At 39.2% G+C, this 18,301-nt stretch overlaps 1 pseudogene; it reads right to left on the bottom strand.

The window, feature by feature from the left end:
• Positions 1-1,044: 1,044 nt before the first annotated feature.
• LOC113109084 (large neutral amino acids transporter small subunit 3-like) lies at positions 1,045-16,971 on the bottom strand (annotated as a pseudogene).
• Positions 16,972-18,301: the final 1,330 nt, after the last annotated feature.

The raw sequence follows: 18,301 nt of genomic DNA on the forward strand, positions 1-18,301 counted from the left end.
GTTTGGTCATATTTAACTACCATTATAATGGACATTTCAAATTGTCAATGCAATAACAATGTAGAAAACTCCAAACTATATATTGTAGGTCATTGCATAATGTTTTTCTGGTTGTTAAGAAAAGCCATGAAAATAGATCCTGCCCAATCACGCAGTCAAAGTCTTGACTGATGCTTCAAATTGCACATTTGCTTGTTTTTTAACACTGTTTTATATTCGTCAAGTCTTTACAGTGACTGAACATGAAGCCCAGTTTCTGAAGTGCCATGATACCATAATTCATAAATCTGGTCTATTATTAACATTCATCTCAATACTAAATGTATTGGCCCCTCAGAGTGCCAAAGTGATTAGTTGGGTAGCTAAATATACAAATAAATAGTTTAAGGATAGAATGAAAAGCAAATATTACACACAGCCAACTTTTTATTTAAAAATATACAAATAAATTGACTTAATTTAGATTTTTGGTTGAACTATCCATTTATGTCATTAATAACTTACCCTCATGTTGTTCCAAACCCGTGAGACCTCCATTTATCTTCGGGACCATTCACTATTCCAGCACTTTCCAGAATCATGTTGCCATTTAATCTTGATATCGTACTGATACACACTATTAGACATCAACATATTAAACATAATAATCCTTGGTTTGACATTTTGTCATCTAATGCAATGTCACATGATATACTGAAAGGGTAGTTCACCCAAAAACAAAAGTGTAATCATTCACTCACCCTCCAATTGTTCTGTTTAACACAATTGGATATTTTGAAGAACGTTTGTAACCAAAAAGTGGACGGTAGCCACTGTCTTCCATATATATTTTTTTCTTTCTCCATACTATGTAAGTCAATAGCTACCGTCAACTGTTTGGTTACCAGCATTCTCCAAAATGGAGAAAAACGGTTTGTGTTCAATAGAAGAAAGTTGTTCAGGATTGGAACAACTTGAGGTTGAGCAAATAATGACAGAATATTAGGGAGAACTTTCCCTTTAAGTGTGTTATAAGTGTCCAAATAATTTTTAAGGCCACTGGTTGTTACAAAACCAAAATCGGTGTATATTGGTTTGGTGAAAATAACAGGACTCTCTTACCTTTCTCTTCTACCTCCTTCACTAACTCCTCTGAGGCTAAAACAGGCACAAACCGGTGGTGAAAATAATGCAATATAAAGCCAATTTAAGGGAGCATCTTTACTACCCACTTACAAACACCCACCACAGACACATGCTTCTGCAAAACTACAGCAAACGCCTGTAAGCTTGTGCTGATTACATTTACCCATCTGTTCTGGAGCAAAGTTACCAAAACACATTTAAAAGAGCATATGTTTCTTTTCACATGTTTCAATTCCATTAAAAACAAATGAAAGATTGAAAGGTTTAGCTGATGCTCACGATTAGGGTCACCATGGGTAACCAGGAACTCCAACATCTTATTCATGGCACCCATGAAAAAAATGAGACGGAGCTGGGTCATCGCCATGCTGATGATGCTCCACAGGAAAATAGGTGAGCACACAGAACTGTAGAAGGGACGGGATCCTGCTAACCCGAAAACATTGATAATATCAAGAGTAGTTTATGATCAGATTCACAGTCGTTCAAGACAGTGTGATTGTGACAGCTGCCCTGGCTCTGTGCAGCTGCTCCATCACTGGAGGCTGGGTTTTTGGGCACCTCTTGCTCTTTAGGAGTGTCCTGAGTGAATGAACTTTCTTCAGTCATCTTATGGTCCATCGCTTCACCTCTCCACTTCACAACTATACTATGAAATAAAGAGAAACAAAAATTCATGTACAGTTTTACAATAATAGACACAGCTATTTGTGTATATATTGTGTAACACTGTCTATTTGTATTGTTATGTTCTTCTGATATTGCTGTTAAAAAAGTTTGGGCTTTGTTAGATTTTTAATTATTTAAAAAGTCTCCTACACTCACCAAGACTGCATTTATTTGATAAAAAAATGCAGTAAATATTGTGAAATATGATAATTTAACTGTAACTGTTTTCTTTACTCCTGTCTTCAGTATCACATGATCCTACAGAAATCACTCTAACTGTATGCTGATGTGCAACTCAAGAAACATTTCATATTGTTATCAATGTCGAAAACAGTTGTGCTGCATAATATTTTTTGGGATATTCTCATGGATTGAACGTTCAAAAGAACAGAATTTGTTTGAAATAGAAATCTTTTGTGATATTATAAAAGTCTTTACTTGTCAAATTTGCTTAACTTAATCCGCCCTTGCTAAATAACTATTATTTTATTATATATCGTTTTGAAATTAAATTTAAAAAGTAATAAGTACAGTGCATGTTGTGGTATTTTTGGACTTATAGTGTATTTAGCATGTATTTACGTGTATCTGACATCCTCAGGGTCAGGAAAAGATTCTCCTGGCCTATTAATAAAGCAGTTGAGGAAGACGCTGCCCATAACCAGAATATAACAGAAAAAGAGACGCCCACATCGTAGATCAGCTAGAGGACAAGACAGAAAGAGTCATGTTCATATGCCGCACTGTAAGACAAAAGCATTTGTCCAAATACTTTGCATCGGTGTTGATCACAGTGTTTGTTGTATGTTTTTTTAAATAAATCTCTACCTTGTCTCCTGGGAAAGTGAGAGCCGAGGAGGAAAGAATCGTAGACCGCACATCTCCAAACATATTTGGCAACTGAGAAAATCAATCATGGAGAAAAGAATCATAAATTAACATACTAATGTATTCAAACTGTAACGTTTGTCTATTGCCACTAGAGAGCAGTATGAGCTTGAAGTTGGAAACAACCCTCAGCCACACAACATCAGCGATGTGGGTGCGTGCTACTGATTCAAAAGTACGTCAATAAATAAATGCATCATTTTATGATATTATTTTATTTCATCATAATTATTATACATAACCGTTTTCATGTAGTTTATCAAATAAATTATATACAAAAACAAATAAATAAATTAATTAATTGATTTATATTATTTTATTTATTTGTTTTATATATAATTATATATGTATCACATGAAATAAATACATAAATGTTATAGGATTTATTTTTAGTTTTTAATTTTAGTTTAATATGTAATTATATTTATTATGTGATATATAATTTACATTTACATTTAATCATTAATCATTTAGCAGACGCTTTTATCCAAAGTGGCTTACAAGTGAGAACAATAGAAGCAATCAAACCAACAAGAGAACAACAGCAGTATACAAATGACATGACAAGTCTCAGTTAGTATACTACAGAACACATAGCCAGAGGTTTTTTTTTTTTTTTTCTTTTTTTTTTTTATATATGAAAGACGAAAAGTCCTAGTATTTGTTGGTTAAGTGCTGGCAAAAAAGATGAGTCTTAAGATGTTTCTTGAACATGAGTAAATTATATATAATTATACATATAATTATATTTCAATGCATAAATACACACACACACACACACACATAGGCTGAGTGATACTAGAGAGATTAAGCAAAAAAAAAAAAACAGGCATATAACCCTGCAAGTGTAGCACTCGGGTTAATTATCAACCATTCTGCCCATCTTTTTTTTCTCTGAATTCAAACCAAATTTTCCATGCACTCTTTAGAAAAAGAAGTACAAACATGTCATTGGGTCAGTAATCCAAGATACAAATGCTAAAAGGTGCATCTTTGTACCTTATTTAACCATTAATGGTACATATTAGTACTTTAAAAATACATATAGTACCTTTTGAAAGCGAGCTGCACCAGTGGCACTTTCATACTTTTTTCTGAGTGTATAATTGCCTCTGATTTACTTGAAACATTTAGCATAGAATAATATATTTGTGGGTATGATAAAATGCTGAGCTAGGCATGTGCTGCTGTGCCAACAATGCTCAATGCTCTACCATTCCAAGCAAATAAACACACACACACACACACACATGCCAAACAGAACTCAAAAAACACACAGAGACACAGATATCCTGACGCAAACACAAACAGTTCATTTCAAGCTCTTCTACTTTGTTCAAACCTACTATTTTAGTATATAAATAGGCTGCTGAAATGAAATACTTTCAGGAAGCTGAAATGTCCTTCAGTGTGACATGCGATACTCCATTTAGAAAGTTTTAAAGAGCAGTTTGTCAATTTGTTTATATTATATACATGCAGTTCATACAGTATGCATGCGAAACTAATATAAAAACAGGTTTTTATCTTAGTTCAACTCAGAGCATGTGTGTGTTTGTGTGTGTGTATGTGTGTGTGTGTGTGTGTGTGTGTGTGTGTGTGTGTGTGTGTGCTAGTCTGGAACTATTAAATTTGACTGTCAGGACAGTAAACACACAGATCACAGACACAAAGAAAAGAAATGGGACAGAAAGAGGAGGGTGGAATAGTTCAGTGCGGTTGGTAAACTAAAAAGGGAACATTGTGGCAATGTTTGCATGTCTTTAAGACAAAATTATCTAACTACCAAATAATGTATCACATCTTCAAGTTTCATAACATCCACATTTTCCTTGTTGAATATGGATTAAAGTAAAATTGTAATTGTAAAAGTAAAATCAAAAGTAAAATGGGTTGTGGACTTTGTGACGGCACAAATACCCACATGCATAAATGAAGTGAATTACAAAATATAATCCCCATTTAAATTCATCCTAATAATACATTTATGGTTGTGTAAAAACAGGAGCATGTGAGGGAAAGCCAGGAAAGTGCATGTTAATGTGCGCTGTGTTGGAGACGGTGGGCTTGGTGGAGTAGAGGGCGTGAAGACTGATCTGTGCTGTGATTGGCTGAGATCAGCATGCCAAACTGTAGAGTGAGGGGATGGAAAACGTACAAGTGATCAGCAACAGACAAAAGCAGTAGCTCTCATGCAAGTACAGACATTTGCATCTTATGCATAGAAAGAAATGCAACAATCACGTGTTTTGATATTACATAATGAGGAGCAGTATTCAAATAGCAATTAAGGAAAAATAAGCATAGCCTAAAGGCACCTTGCATTTCACTTTACACATGTCCTCAATAGGAACTCAGAATATAGAATAGGTCAAATGGCAACGTTGCAAAGTTATAATTTTTATACAAACCCAATTTCAAAAAAGTTGGGACACTGTACAAAATGTAAGAAAGGAATGGAATAATTTACAAATCTCATAAAATTATATTTTATTCACAATAGAATATAGATAATATATCAAATGTTGAAAGTGATTTGGATTCCATGAGAGCTACACATTCCAAAAAAGTTGGGACAGGTAGCAATAAGAGGCAGGAAAAGTTAAATGTACATATAAGGATCAGCTGGAGGACCAATGTGCAACTTATTAGGTAAATTGGCAACATGATTGGGTATAAAAAGAGCCTCTCAGAGTGGCAGTGTCTCTCAGAAGTCAAGATGGGCAGTGGATCACCAATTCCCCCAATGTTGCGGCAAAAAAATAGTGGAGCAATATCAGAAAGGAGTTTATCAGTGAAAATTTGCAAAGAGTTTGAAGTTGTCATCATCTACACTGCATTATATCATCCAAAGATTCAGAGAATCTGGAACAATCTCTGTGCGTAAGGGTCAAGGTCAGAAGGTCAATTATTACAACATCATGGCTGTGTAGAAGGATCCAGGTACTGAAATGGCCAGCCTGCAGTCCAGATCTTTCACCCATAGATAACATTTGGTGCATCATAAAGAGGAAGATGCGACAAAGAAGACCGAAGACAGTTGAGCAACTATAAGCCTGTATTAGACAAGAATCGGACATCATTCCTATTCCTAAACTTGAGCAACTTGTCTCCTCAGTCCCCAGACGTTTGCAGAATGTTTTTGAGATGAGTTGATCCCATGAAATTTAAAGGGGGGGTGAAATGCTATTTCATGCATACTGAGTTTTTTACACTGTTAAAGAGTTGGATTCCCATGCTAAACATGGACAAAGTTTCAAAAATTAAGTTGTACGTTTTAAGGAGAATTTTTGTTCCCAAAATACTCCTTCCGGTTTGTCACAAGTTTCAGAAAGTTTTTTTCGAGTATGGCTCTGTGTGACGTTAGATGGAGTGGAATTTCCTTATATGGGTCCTAAGCATAGACAGTAAAAGAAATGGACACAGCGACCCCACTGGAACTCAATTGAGACAAATGAAGCCCAGTTTTAGCGTTTTTTAGCACTTCCGTTTCTGACGCGCAGACTCAAACGAAGCTTGACGACGTCAGCAACCTGTCTGACAGAAGTAAATCTTCTAATAGCTGTGCGTGCAAACTGCCATCGTTAATCTTGCAGAGACGGCGAGCTTGAGCGGGGAGTTCTTTGTCGTGAGTGAGCAGGAGTAAGTATTCTGATTAATTATTTTGTATAGTATTTTAAAATGTAACGCCAGTACGCCATATTAAGTTAATTTGCTGCGAGCTTCTCCACTTGTCTGTATGGTAATGCGACAGAGAGCCGAGTGGTTATGACGAAATCATTAGCCTATTTTTTACAGAAACTGTTTATACCGGGCCATAATGTAACATAGAAGGTAATGGAGCCCTTTATACATTGTCGTGTATCTTTAGAAATAAATAAAGGACAAACAGAGTCTTTAAACGCCTCAGATGTAAAGTTATTCGCTGTCATAGTGACGTCAAAATGCAAGGGGCAAGGAACTCGACCGGAAGTTGAAGTCGGGTGGGGGCTGCCATCTTTTAGCAGAACTTCACTTGCGTTAGCATTCCCATTGACTCCCATTCATTTTGGCGTCACTTTGACAGCGAATAACTTTACATCTGAGGCGTTTAAAGACTCTGTTTGTCCATTATTTATTTCTAAAGATACACGACAATGTATAAAGGGCTCCATTACCTTCTATGTTACATTATGGCCCCGTATAAACACTTTTTGTAAAAAATAGGCTAACGATTGCGTCATGACCACTCGGCTCTCTGTCGCATTACCGTACAGACAGGTGGAGAAGCTCGCAGGCAATTAACTTAATATGGCGTACTGGCGTTACATTTTAAAATACTATACAAAATAATTAATCCGAATACTTACTCCTGCTCACTCACGACAAAGAACTCCGCGCTCAAGCTCGCCGTCTCTACAAGATTAACGATGGCAGTTTGCACGCACAGCCACTTAGAAGATTTACATCTGGCAGACAGGTTGCTGACGTCATCAAGCTTCGTTTGAGTCTGCTCGTCAGAAACGGAAGTGCTAAAAAACGCTAAAACTGGGCTTCATTTGTCTCAATTGAGTTCCAATGGGGTCGCTGTGTCCATTTCTTTTACTGTCTATGGTCCTAAGGCACTTCTCCCGGAAGAGCGCGTGCTCCCATAGACCAGAGCACTGAGAGCACAACAGACGTAAACTGATCAGAGCGAGAGCGTCATGAAATGTCACAAAAGAAGTGTGTTTTTGGTTGCCAGGGCAAGACAACCCTGCACAGATTACCAAAAAAAAAAAAAAAACAGCATTAAGGGACCAGTGGATGGAGTTTATTTTTACAGAGCATCAACGGAGTTGTGCAAGTGTTTTTGTTTGTTCCCTGCATTTCGAAAATGCTTGTTTTACAAACAAGGCCCAGTTTGACGACGGAATTTGCGTATCGTTTATTTCTTAAGGATGATACAGTCCCAACGAAAAAGGGTCACGATCGTGTGTTGGAACCGCAGGCGGTGAGTAAAACTGCTTCAAATATCTCTGCCTCCTTGTTAGTGCGTCCGCCTCCCATGTCTGAGACCCGGGTTCGAGCCCCGCTCGGAGCGAGTTGTTGCTGCTGCTGCTCTCGTTCAGTTTCAGCCTCGAGATCTGATTCTGGATCATAAATAAACTGCTGAATCTGACTGTAAGCCATGGTTGGTTTTGGATGTTTTTTTCCTCACGGTAATGTCCCAGGTTCCACATGCTCTCAACGCAAAAGCCTATAGAGGTCGGGATCGTTGCGTCACGTCGCAATGCATTGTGGGAATCACGGTACAGAAGTAGATGTACTGTATAGTAGGCATTAGGTAACGTTGGTCATTTGGTCATTAATTTTGATTATTTTTTGGAAAATGGTTCAGTATTGCTGTATTGTGAACTGCTGTAATCGGTTTCATGATCGACAGGGCAAACGCCTCGTGAATCATATTAGTTTTCAACATTTTCCTACTTGGAAAAAAAACACAAGGTGTCTGAAATCACCAAGAGGCGTCAGATGGCTTGGGTCGCCGCTGTACGGAGGGAAACCATCACCTTCGATAATATTATAATACATAGTTATGGTGAGACATGTTGTGTATGGTCTCTCTCTCTCTCTCACATACACACACACAAACACATTACGTTTTCTCTAGTTTTTGGCCAGTAAGGGAGTCAGTTTAGTGTCTGTATTTTTTGTTTAAACATTTTCTTTTGACCCAATCCTGAACTTAATTTGCTTTTTGATATTTTTGTGCTGACTGTATTTAACAAATTTGAACAACTTGTTTAAAAAAAAAAAAAATAAACTGGAACGAACTTCAAAATAGGAAGTTAAGCGTCTTGTTTTGGTGAATGGTGGGTTGTGTCTGAGGTGAATGTTCGTCAATATTATACCGGATTACAGAACTACCGGAGGAAAACAGTGGATTTTTGCAAGTATGATAGGTGAGTAATTACTCCTGAAGTGTAACAAACCCGCATAGACAAGCTTCATAGCTCGCAGAATCTGATAAGTGTGTGTGTGTGTGTGTGTCACCACTGATGCTTGGTTAATGTTAACATTTCCTTAGTGAGAAAGATTGTTTTCTCCACGTTTAATTTGCAGATCCATTTATGATCTGCAGGTGAGCCTCCAGTGACTTTTTAAAAAGTGAAAGTGACATTTTTAAATTGATCGGAGGTGTAAGCGCTCACTCCACAGACCCGGTAGGAGAAATGATCAGGGAAACTGAGGCTTGGTAAACTTTCATGTGTTCATAGGGATCGATTCCGCCAACAACCTCTTTTTTTTTTTTAAGTAGCGTTGTTTGGCTTCATTATTAAGTTTGTCCGTATAGGTATAGGCAACTTTTTTTTGTCACGTTCTATAACTTTTTCTGGAGACTGGCTATTATCTTATTACAAACCTGCTTTGCGATGCCTCTAAAATGGCCGCCGTTACCCACAATGCACCATTCCATGACGTCTACGCCCGAGCTCTATTCGCGCTCGTGATTCTTTAGCTCCACCCACACGTCACGCCTCCAGCCGGTCGTGTTTTTCCGGGAAAAATCTGTACAGACTATCTTTCTCTTATGAATATAATAAAACTAAAGACTTTTTGGCGTTATGAAGGATGCAGTACTACTCTATAGGTACTCAAGATTAACAGGATATTGAGTGAAAACGAGCATTTCACCCCCCCCTTTAAAATCAACTCTTTCCCCCTTAAAATGATACATTTACTCAGCTTAAACATTTGATATCTCATCTTTGTTGTATTCTGAGTAAAATATTGAAATTCGAAAATTCCACACCATTGCATTCTGTTTTTATTCACAATTTGTACAGTGTCCCAACTTTTTGGGAAACAGGTTTGTAGTTATCTTGGATAAATATAAGAAGAGTTGAAATAAGCACCATATATCTAAGGAAAATGCTGATGCAAGTCAGTCTACTTTTAATGTGTTTTTTATATTTGTGTGTACGTGTTTGAGTACACATGTCTTACTGAAGTGAAGCTTAGTGAAGTGAAGGTTAGACATATTCCTCAAAACCCATTCATGAACACAGAAATAAATATGAGAGCTGATACTTGTTACATGCTAGCTTTATTATCTTTAAGCTCATCTAGGGGAACTAGGCATAGCAGTAACAAAGTTTTGGAGAGAGAGAAAGAGCACAGGTCCTTCTTATCTCTAGTCCCAGTAACACATCCCAAAACTAGTAAACTTAGAAAAGTATTTATTGAATCTAAAGAAAAAGGAGAAGAGGAAACAAACTTCAGGAGGGGGCAAAGGCCAACAAAACAAACAAAAAGGTTTCTAACTCAGTTTTAACCATAACTTACCTAAACATTAAAACAAAGAGTAAATAAATAACAAATAAATTTCCCTTTCTCCCTAACTACCCATAACCAGGAGAAAAGCAGATTCAAACAAAAATGGCACCCACCTCCCTACAGGTTTCCTTAAAAGAAAACCTTAAGTTCTAAACAAAACCATACATCTCAAACTAGATCTACAATTGCCCCAATAGTTAACAGATTTCCACAACATAAGATGACGCTATCTGGAACAAGGAGAAAAGAAGTCCATGTGGCAAGTTGGCATCTGCAACCCTCTCTCTCCCTCTCTCCTTCTTGTGAGATGGTGCTGGCTTTATATGCTGACATTCTCCCGACTGCAGCCAATCAATGGAGCTGAGGTTAATGGGCAGCAAATCAACGACAGGTGATCCCAATCACCAGCATGAGCATGGTGGCAGTAGACATGAGGAGAGACAAAAACAGACCACAAAGCACATTAAATGATTACAAATAAAATAAGTCTTAGGACGCAACACCCCCAACATTAAATTTTTACAACCCACAGATTGTAAAATAAACTACTCCTAGAACACCCATAGGAGTGCAATTCAAACCTGACTTGGTTAACCAACCCACTTAAGTCTCCACATCTGCAGTTCTAGAAAGTGCATCCGCCACCACATTGTCTTTTCCACGGATGTGGAAATACTCCTGGATAATTAAGGCCCAGCGCATCAAACGCTGATTGGAGTTGGACATGCGGGAGAGAAAAGTCAGTGGGTTATGGTCAGTGTACACGTCAATAGGTATGGCACTACTTCCCAAATAAACCTTGAAATGCTGAAGAGCTAGAAGCAAAGCAAGGGCCTCTTTTTCAATTGTACTATAGCGTTGCTGGCATTTCGAGAACTTTTTGGAGAAGTAGCAGATAGGGTGGTCAATTCCATGGGAGTCCTCCTGCAGCAGAACTCCCCCAGCACCAGTACCACTGGCATCCACTTGGAGTTTGAAAGGCAGATCAAAGTTAGGGGCAGACAACACTGGAGCATAACAAAGAAGATCTTTTGCGGCCTTAAAAGCATGATCACACTCAGGGTTCCACTTAAAACTCTTTGTAGTACTGAGAAGGTCTGTGAGGGGTGACACGACAGTGGAGAAATTACAACAAAATCCCCGATAGTACCGACTCATACCCAAGAACCGGCGTAACTCACGCTTGTTACGGGGTGTAGGAAACTCAAGTATGGCAGCAACCTTGGCCTCAACAGGCTTGACACAACCCTGGCCAACTTGTTTCCCCAGATAGGTTACCACAGCTTTTCCGATCTCACATTTGGCAAGATTCTAGGTTTAGGAGGCAGCCGCCAGGCGACTGAATACTAACTTCAAAGTTTTGACGTGATCTTCCCAAGTTTTTGAATAGATGACCAAGTCATCTAAGTACGCATCGCAATTTGGCACTCCTGTCAAAACCACCTGCATAAGGCGCTGGAAGGTGGCAGGAGCATTTCTCATACCGAAAGCTAACACCTCATATTGCAGGAAGTGTTCAGGCGTGACAAATGCAGAGATCTCAGATGCCCTTGAAGTTAGGGGGACTTGCCAATAACCCTTTAACAGGTCTAGTTTAGTGACAAACCTAGCAGAGCCTACCCGGTCAACACAGTCTTCCAGTCTAGGCAGAGGGAAAGAATCAGGTTTCGTTAAGGAATTAACCTTACGATAGTCGGTACAGAAACGATAAGAGCCGTCAGATTTGGGCACTAACAAACAGGGCGAACTCCATGGACTTTGACTGTGCACTGCTATTCCATGCTGCAGCATGTACTCCACCTCAGATCTCATTATGTCACGCTTTTTAGGGTTTACTCTATAAGGATGTTGCTTAACTGGAAGAGATTCACACACAATATTATGTTTTAGCATGGTTGTTCTACCGGGCACGTCAGAAAAGATTGAAGGATAGTCCTGAACCATTCGAATAATCTGCTCACTCTGTTCTTTTGTCAGGTGTACAAGAAAGCTCTGCAGGTCACTCAATATGGCAGAGTTTTGAAGCCGTTTAGCTACAACTTGCACAGCCTTCCCAACAGGTTCATCCTCTGGAATCACACCAGCAGAAGCAACAGCCACAGATGGAACAAGGGAAAAAACACATTTCTCACCACGCACAATAAACTGCTTCAACATATTTATATGGCATACACGGGTCTTTCGCCTGCGGTCAGGAGTGTGAATGACATAATTGGTGTCACTGAGCTTCTCTTTGACTTCATAAGGACCTGAGAATTTAGCTTGGAACACAGAAACCGGATCAGGCAAGAGAACAAGAACACTATCACCCGGTTGAAAACTACGACTCATGCTTCTCTTATCATAGCGGGTCTTCATTTTTGACTGGGCTATAACCAAGTGTTCTCGAGCAAGTTCGCAGGCCTTATGCAATCGCTCACAAACAGTGCTGACATAGTCAAGTACAGTCACAGGAGATGAAGCTTTAGATAATAATTGCTCACTTAGCAACTTCAAAGGACCACGCACAGTGTGCCCAAAAACAAGGTCAGCGGGGCTAAACCCAATACTCTCTTGCTCTGCTTCACGAACAGCAAACAGAAGGTATGGAAGACCCTCAGCCCAATCCTTCCCACTGGCTAAGCAATAAGAGCGCAACATGGATTTAAGGGTTTGATGAAATCTTTCAAGTGCGCCCTGCGACTCAGGGTGGTACGCACTTGAGAGCTGATGTTTAATCCCCAATTCAGCAAGGGTCTGAGTGAATGCCTTTGATGTAAAGTTAGACCCTTGATCAGTTTGCACAACACGAGGCAAACCAAAGGTAGTGCAGAACTTCACCAACTCTTTAATTACCACTTGGGCTCTAATTGAACGTAAAGGTATCGCTTCTGGGAAACGTGTCGCGGTACACATGATGGTCAAAATGTATTCATGTCCTGACTTGGATTTTGGTACAGGACCAACACAATCGACAAGGAGTCGCTCAAAAGGTTCTCTCATAACTGGTATCGGCTGCAAAGGGGCAACTGGTATATTTATATTGGGCTTCCCAGCCAATTGGCATACAGGACACGATCTACAAAACTTAGACACATCTGATTTTAATCCAGGCCAATAAAAGTACCGGGAAACTCGACGAAAGGTTTTTGTGACACCCAAATGCCCTGATAGCACATGTTCATGACCCAGTTTTAACACCTGCTCTCGATAATCAGCTGGCAATACAATTTGGTTCGATTCATGTGAATCCTTGTGAGTTTCATGCCTCCACTTACGCATGAGCACTGTATCTTCAAAGAAATAAGCTACCTTAGCATTAGCCACTTGGCTCAGGGGGACAGCAGCTTCAATGCATTTCACTAATGAAAGGTCTAACTTCTGTGCAACAGCCAATTGTTCCCTACCAACTTTTAAAGGAACTGTAACTGCGTTCTCGGAAATAGGGCAAACTTCTGCCTCTACTACCTTGTTATCCTCCACAAGTTCATCATGCGACACCAAAAACGATTCAGAGAGATCCACCATGTCTCTGAATTTAACCGACTGGGCACGTGTCACAGCGCATGCAGGGAAAGCTGCAGGAAATTGACGGGCTAGGTCAGGTTGATCACACATTTTAGGGGTATGGACCACAATTGGTCGGGGAAAAACTTCGCCGCCAGCTAAGTCATTTCCTAGAATCACACCCACTCCCTCGACAGGTAACTGAGAACGTACACCAAGTTTTACAGTACCGGTTACAAGGTCTGATTTCAAGTAGACATTGTGAAGAGGAACATTTATACACTGCATTCCAATTCCACGTATAAGCATGTCTGTACCAGAATAAGTCTCGGTAGACCGGGGCAATAATTCTTCTAAGATAAATGACTGAACTGACCCAGTGTCTCGCAAAATGGTGACGGGTTTACACTCAGAGTCAACTGAGACAGACACTGAACCAGTCAGTAAGAAAGGTTGATAGAACAGAGCGGTCATATGGCTTTCCTCACATATGGGGTGTACGAGTGCAACACTTTTAGATTTGGAAGCGGAGTTCTTTTGCTTCCACGCCTTACAGTCAGAAATTAAATGACTGCTGTCGAGACAGTAAAAACAAACTCGTTTATCATTTGAAGGATTCCTACGGCGCGCACTTGATTGAGTCTCACCTTTGCCAATGCGTGAGAAAACACGTGTTGCTTCCCTATCAGATACTTCATAAGTGGATGGGGGCACATTAACACGACGTGCGGGGGAAAAACACAGTCCGATGGGTCAACACAAACTCATCGGCAAAAACCGCGGCATCGAAAAGGTTTGCAACTTTCTGCTCATTTAAATGGACAACAACATTCTCTGGAATAGAACGTTTGAAGTCCTCCAGCAAGAGCAGCTCTTGAAGCTGATCAAGAGTCATGATCCCACTGGAAAGACACCATTTCTCAAAAAGGGTTTTCTTCTCCCTTGCGAACTCAACAAACGTCTGTTTGGCTGTTTTCAAATGTGACCTAAATTTTTTACGGTATGCCTCAGGCACTAACTCGAACGCTCGTAGAACGGCAGATTTCACTATATCATAATCAAGGGACTGATCTATTGGTAAAGCAGAGCAAACCTCTTGCGCTTTACCAGAAAGACTGCACTGCAATAGCAGAGCCCACACATCTTTCGGCCACCGCAATTTTGTAGCAATCCGTTCAAAAGCAACAAAATACGAATCAACTTCCGCTTCTCTAAATGGTGGTACAAGTTTAAGATACCTGCCAACATCAAAATCTGTCTCAGAAGTCGCATTATCCGTAACTTGAGGTACAAAAACAGCAGGTGAAGCGACAGGCGATACAGCAGAAGGGAGTCTAGAGCGAGGCATAGGAATCGGTTTTTGATTTAACTCCTGAGCACGCAAATCTAATTGACGCATCTTAATGTCCCTTTCTGCTTGTGCCTCTATAGTACGAAGCCTGATCTTTTGCTCTTCACAATCCTGCCTTTTTATCTCAAGATCTAACTCCTTCAACTTGACAGCTAACATAGCTTCACTCAGAGACTCAGCTGCCAGCTGAGGAAAAACCTCACCTGACACAGCCTCTGCAGTGTTCCCAGGTTGTTCCTCAGTACTGACAGCAGAGTAATCTGGTAAAACTCCATCATCAACCAACTTTGCCCGCAAGCAATCTTTAATTACTTTTTTTGTACCCTGCCTTGGAACCTCAACATTAAAGAAGTCTGCAATCAACAGCAAATCTGCCCTTCTGCAGCCCTCAAAAACTTCTATGGTAGGAGAAAGAGTAAATGACAACAAATCAAATTCCATAATTCTCACTACCACAGGAGCCTTTCCTCACCAAAAAGAAAACAGCCAAACAGAAGGGGGAGAAAAAAAAAAAAGAGCAGATACTTACAGTACAACGCGGTACTCACATGAAAGGACGAGCCCCCACTTGTTACATGCTAGCTTTATTATCTTTAAGCTCATCTAGGGGAACTAGGCATAGCAGTAACAAAGTTTTGGAGAGAGAGAAAGAGCACAGGTCCTTCTTATCTCTAGTCCCAGTAACACATCCCAAAACTAGTAAACTTAGAAAAAGTATTTATTGAATCTAAAGAAAAAGGAGAAGAGGAAACAAACTTCAGGAGGGGGCAAAGGCCAACAAAACAAACAAAAAGGTTTCTAACTCAGTTTTAACCATAACTTACCTAAACATTAAAACAAAGAGTAAATAAATAACAAATAAATTTCCCTTTCTCCCTAACTACCCATAACCAGGAGAAAAGCAGATTCAAACAAAAATGGCACCCACCTCCCTACAGGTTTCCTTAAAAGAAAACCTTAAGTTCTAAACAAAACCATACATCTCAAACTATATCTACAATTGCCCCAATAGTTAACAGATTTCCACAACATAAGATGACGCTATCTGGAACAAGGAGAAAAGAAGTCCATGTGGCAAGTTGGCATCTGCAACCCTCTCTCTCCCTCTCTCCTTGTTGTGAGATGGTGCTGGCTTTATATGCTGACATTCTCCCGACTGCAGCCAATCAATGGAGCTGAGGTTAATGGGCAGCAAATCAACGACAGGTGATCCCAATCACCAGCATGAGCATGGTGGCAGTAGACATGAGGAGAGACAAAAACAGACCACAAAGCACATTAAATGATTACAAATAAAATAAGTCTTAGGACGCAACATAATACTGTAAAAGAAAAGAAGAAAAAATGCCTTCATTTCTTTAAAAAAACTATGGCTGACCTATCAAATTATTTAGCAGTATATAATAATACTGACCTTTTGGATCATAAGATGCTACTGCAATCAAAACCATGGAGAATGCAAAGCATGAACTACGAAATTCATAAAACAGAGAGTTGCTGGAAGTGACCAAGATGTGGGTTGCAAGTAGATCGTATTGAAAACTTTCAGGCAAGACTTTGTCAAGCCAACATGCAACATCGAATTGAGCTTGTCTAATTTTATACAGATATCTGTGTGTTTCTCACCTGCCAAACAATCTGATTGTGGACGTGGACCAAACTTTTCCATCAGGACACCTAGCGGCAGAGGTGGCTGCGCTGATGATGAACGAGCCAATCGTGAAGCCCAGATTCAGAACCTCCTCCTCCTCAATACAGTTCGGCCAAACCGTCTGTTTCCGTTAAACTCACATTAGTGTCAGCCTCTGTGACATTCTTTATATCACACAACACAAAATTATATCAGAAGAGGAAGGGACATCTTTCTTTGTTTGATTTGTTAAAATACAATGCAACACATAAAACATTTGAACAGTTAATTCAATTTTAACGAAAAATATAAAATTTGACGCTTTTGTCCATCAAGTCTTTGGTGGTCTACTTTCAGACTACTTGCCCAAAGTTTTATACACACACAAAAAAAAAAAAAATTACAAAAACTCATTCATGCTTGAATGTGTACTGAAAACCACAAATGTGACGGTGAGCAGGTATGAATAGACACCTTCTTTACATACTATTAACCTGCACTCATTTAGGACACCAAGGTTCATTCATCTATTGTGTGCGAGTATCCAGGAAGAAATGCAGGAAAGAAGTCTGTTACAAATTTGCCAAAACTTGTCCTCTTAGTTCAGCACATTTTTGACTTGAACATCATGTCTATGTTGCAAAATTAAAAGGGAGATTAATGTGAATTATGACAGAGTGAAAGCGTCATCTCCTAAATGATTGCTCAAGTATGTTTCTTCAAAAAAGAGTTTGTATGTTAATATACATGTTCATGTTCTGAACGCAGCTTGTGTCCTCATCACATAATTCATGCCGAAGTATTTTTATTACACGGAGAGCACATGTCCACACACCCTCTAACCTGCTGACACCAGAAATAGTCACAGACCCTCATGACACACCATGAGCATCACTGGTTTTCTATGTTTTTTATTATATAAAAATAATAATAATAAAAACTTGCTACGTGTACTGCGTTAAGCTAACTGAGACTTGTTATAACACTTGCATATCATTGCTCTTGACTTCTAATTTTAATTACTTCCATTGCCCTCATTTGTAAGTTGATTTGGATAAAAGCGCCTGCTTAATGACTACATGTATATTGAAGAATAGAAGAAAGGCAATTTATTAACCGTATCTGCAAGAAAAGTTTATACAGTATACTGAGAGTTTTTCCTATTCAACCAGAAAAATAGAGTTCCATTCAAAGAGTTTCCTGTTGGTTTACACCTTTTTAAGCAAGCATTAACTTTTTTTTTTCTGATATACAGAAGATCCGCAACAGGCAGCCATTTCAACTGCTTTAGTTAAAAGCACATTAAGCTTTTGAATGATGTAACTTATATTTACATATTTCTGATGAATCTTTTACTGAAGGATACTCATTGAATCTATCAGAGATTCTTTTCTTACACCAATCCTGTCCATCACTTACTGAACTGCCACCATTGACCATTAGACACACATAAAAGCTACTTAAAAGCCATTACGCAAATTATTTTTCTTAACTTACACACATAAGTGTTGATGGGAAGAACAACTTCTGTATTTTTTGTTGAAATTTTATTTCCCTGCGCAACTTAACCCCAATACACCATATTTCCTCACTGTAGCACTGCAAGTGTTTATCAGATATCTCTAGCTTCCTCTGAGATTGCTAAAAATACAAAAAACATTCTTTTAACACAACATTTTGTACAGGACTGTTATATAAGAGAAGCTTGGCATTTGACCGCCAAAAAAAACAAACAAACCAAAAAATGCTTGAGAGGGAATGAAAGCATATCAGGGAACGCAGGGGAATGCAAAAGGTTGAGATTTCCCCACCCAACTCATATTTTCTTTCATCACTGTTTCCCTTTATGGGCT

Source organism: Carassius auratus, chromosome 1, assembly GCF_003368295.1.
Source record: "Carassius auratus strain Wakin chromosome 1, ASM336829v1, whole genome shotgun sequence".
NCBI classification, from domain to species: Eukaryota; Metazoa; Chordata; class Actinopteri; order Cypriniformes; family Cyprinidae; genus Carassius; species Carassius auratus.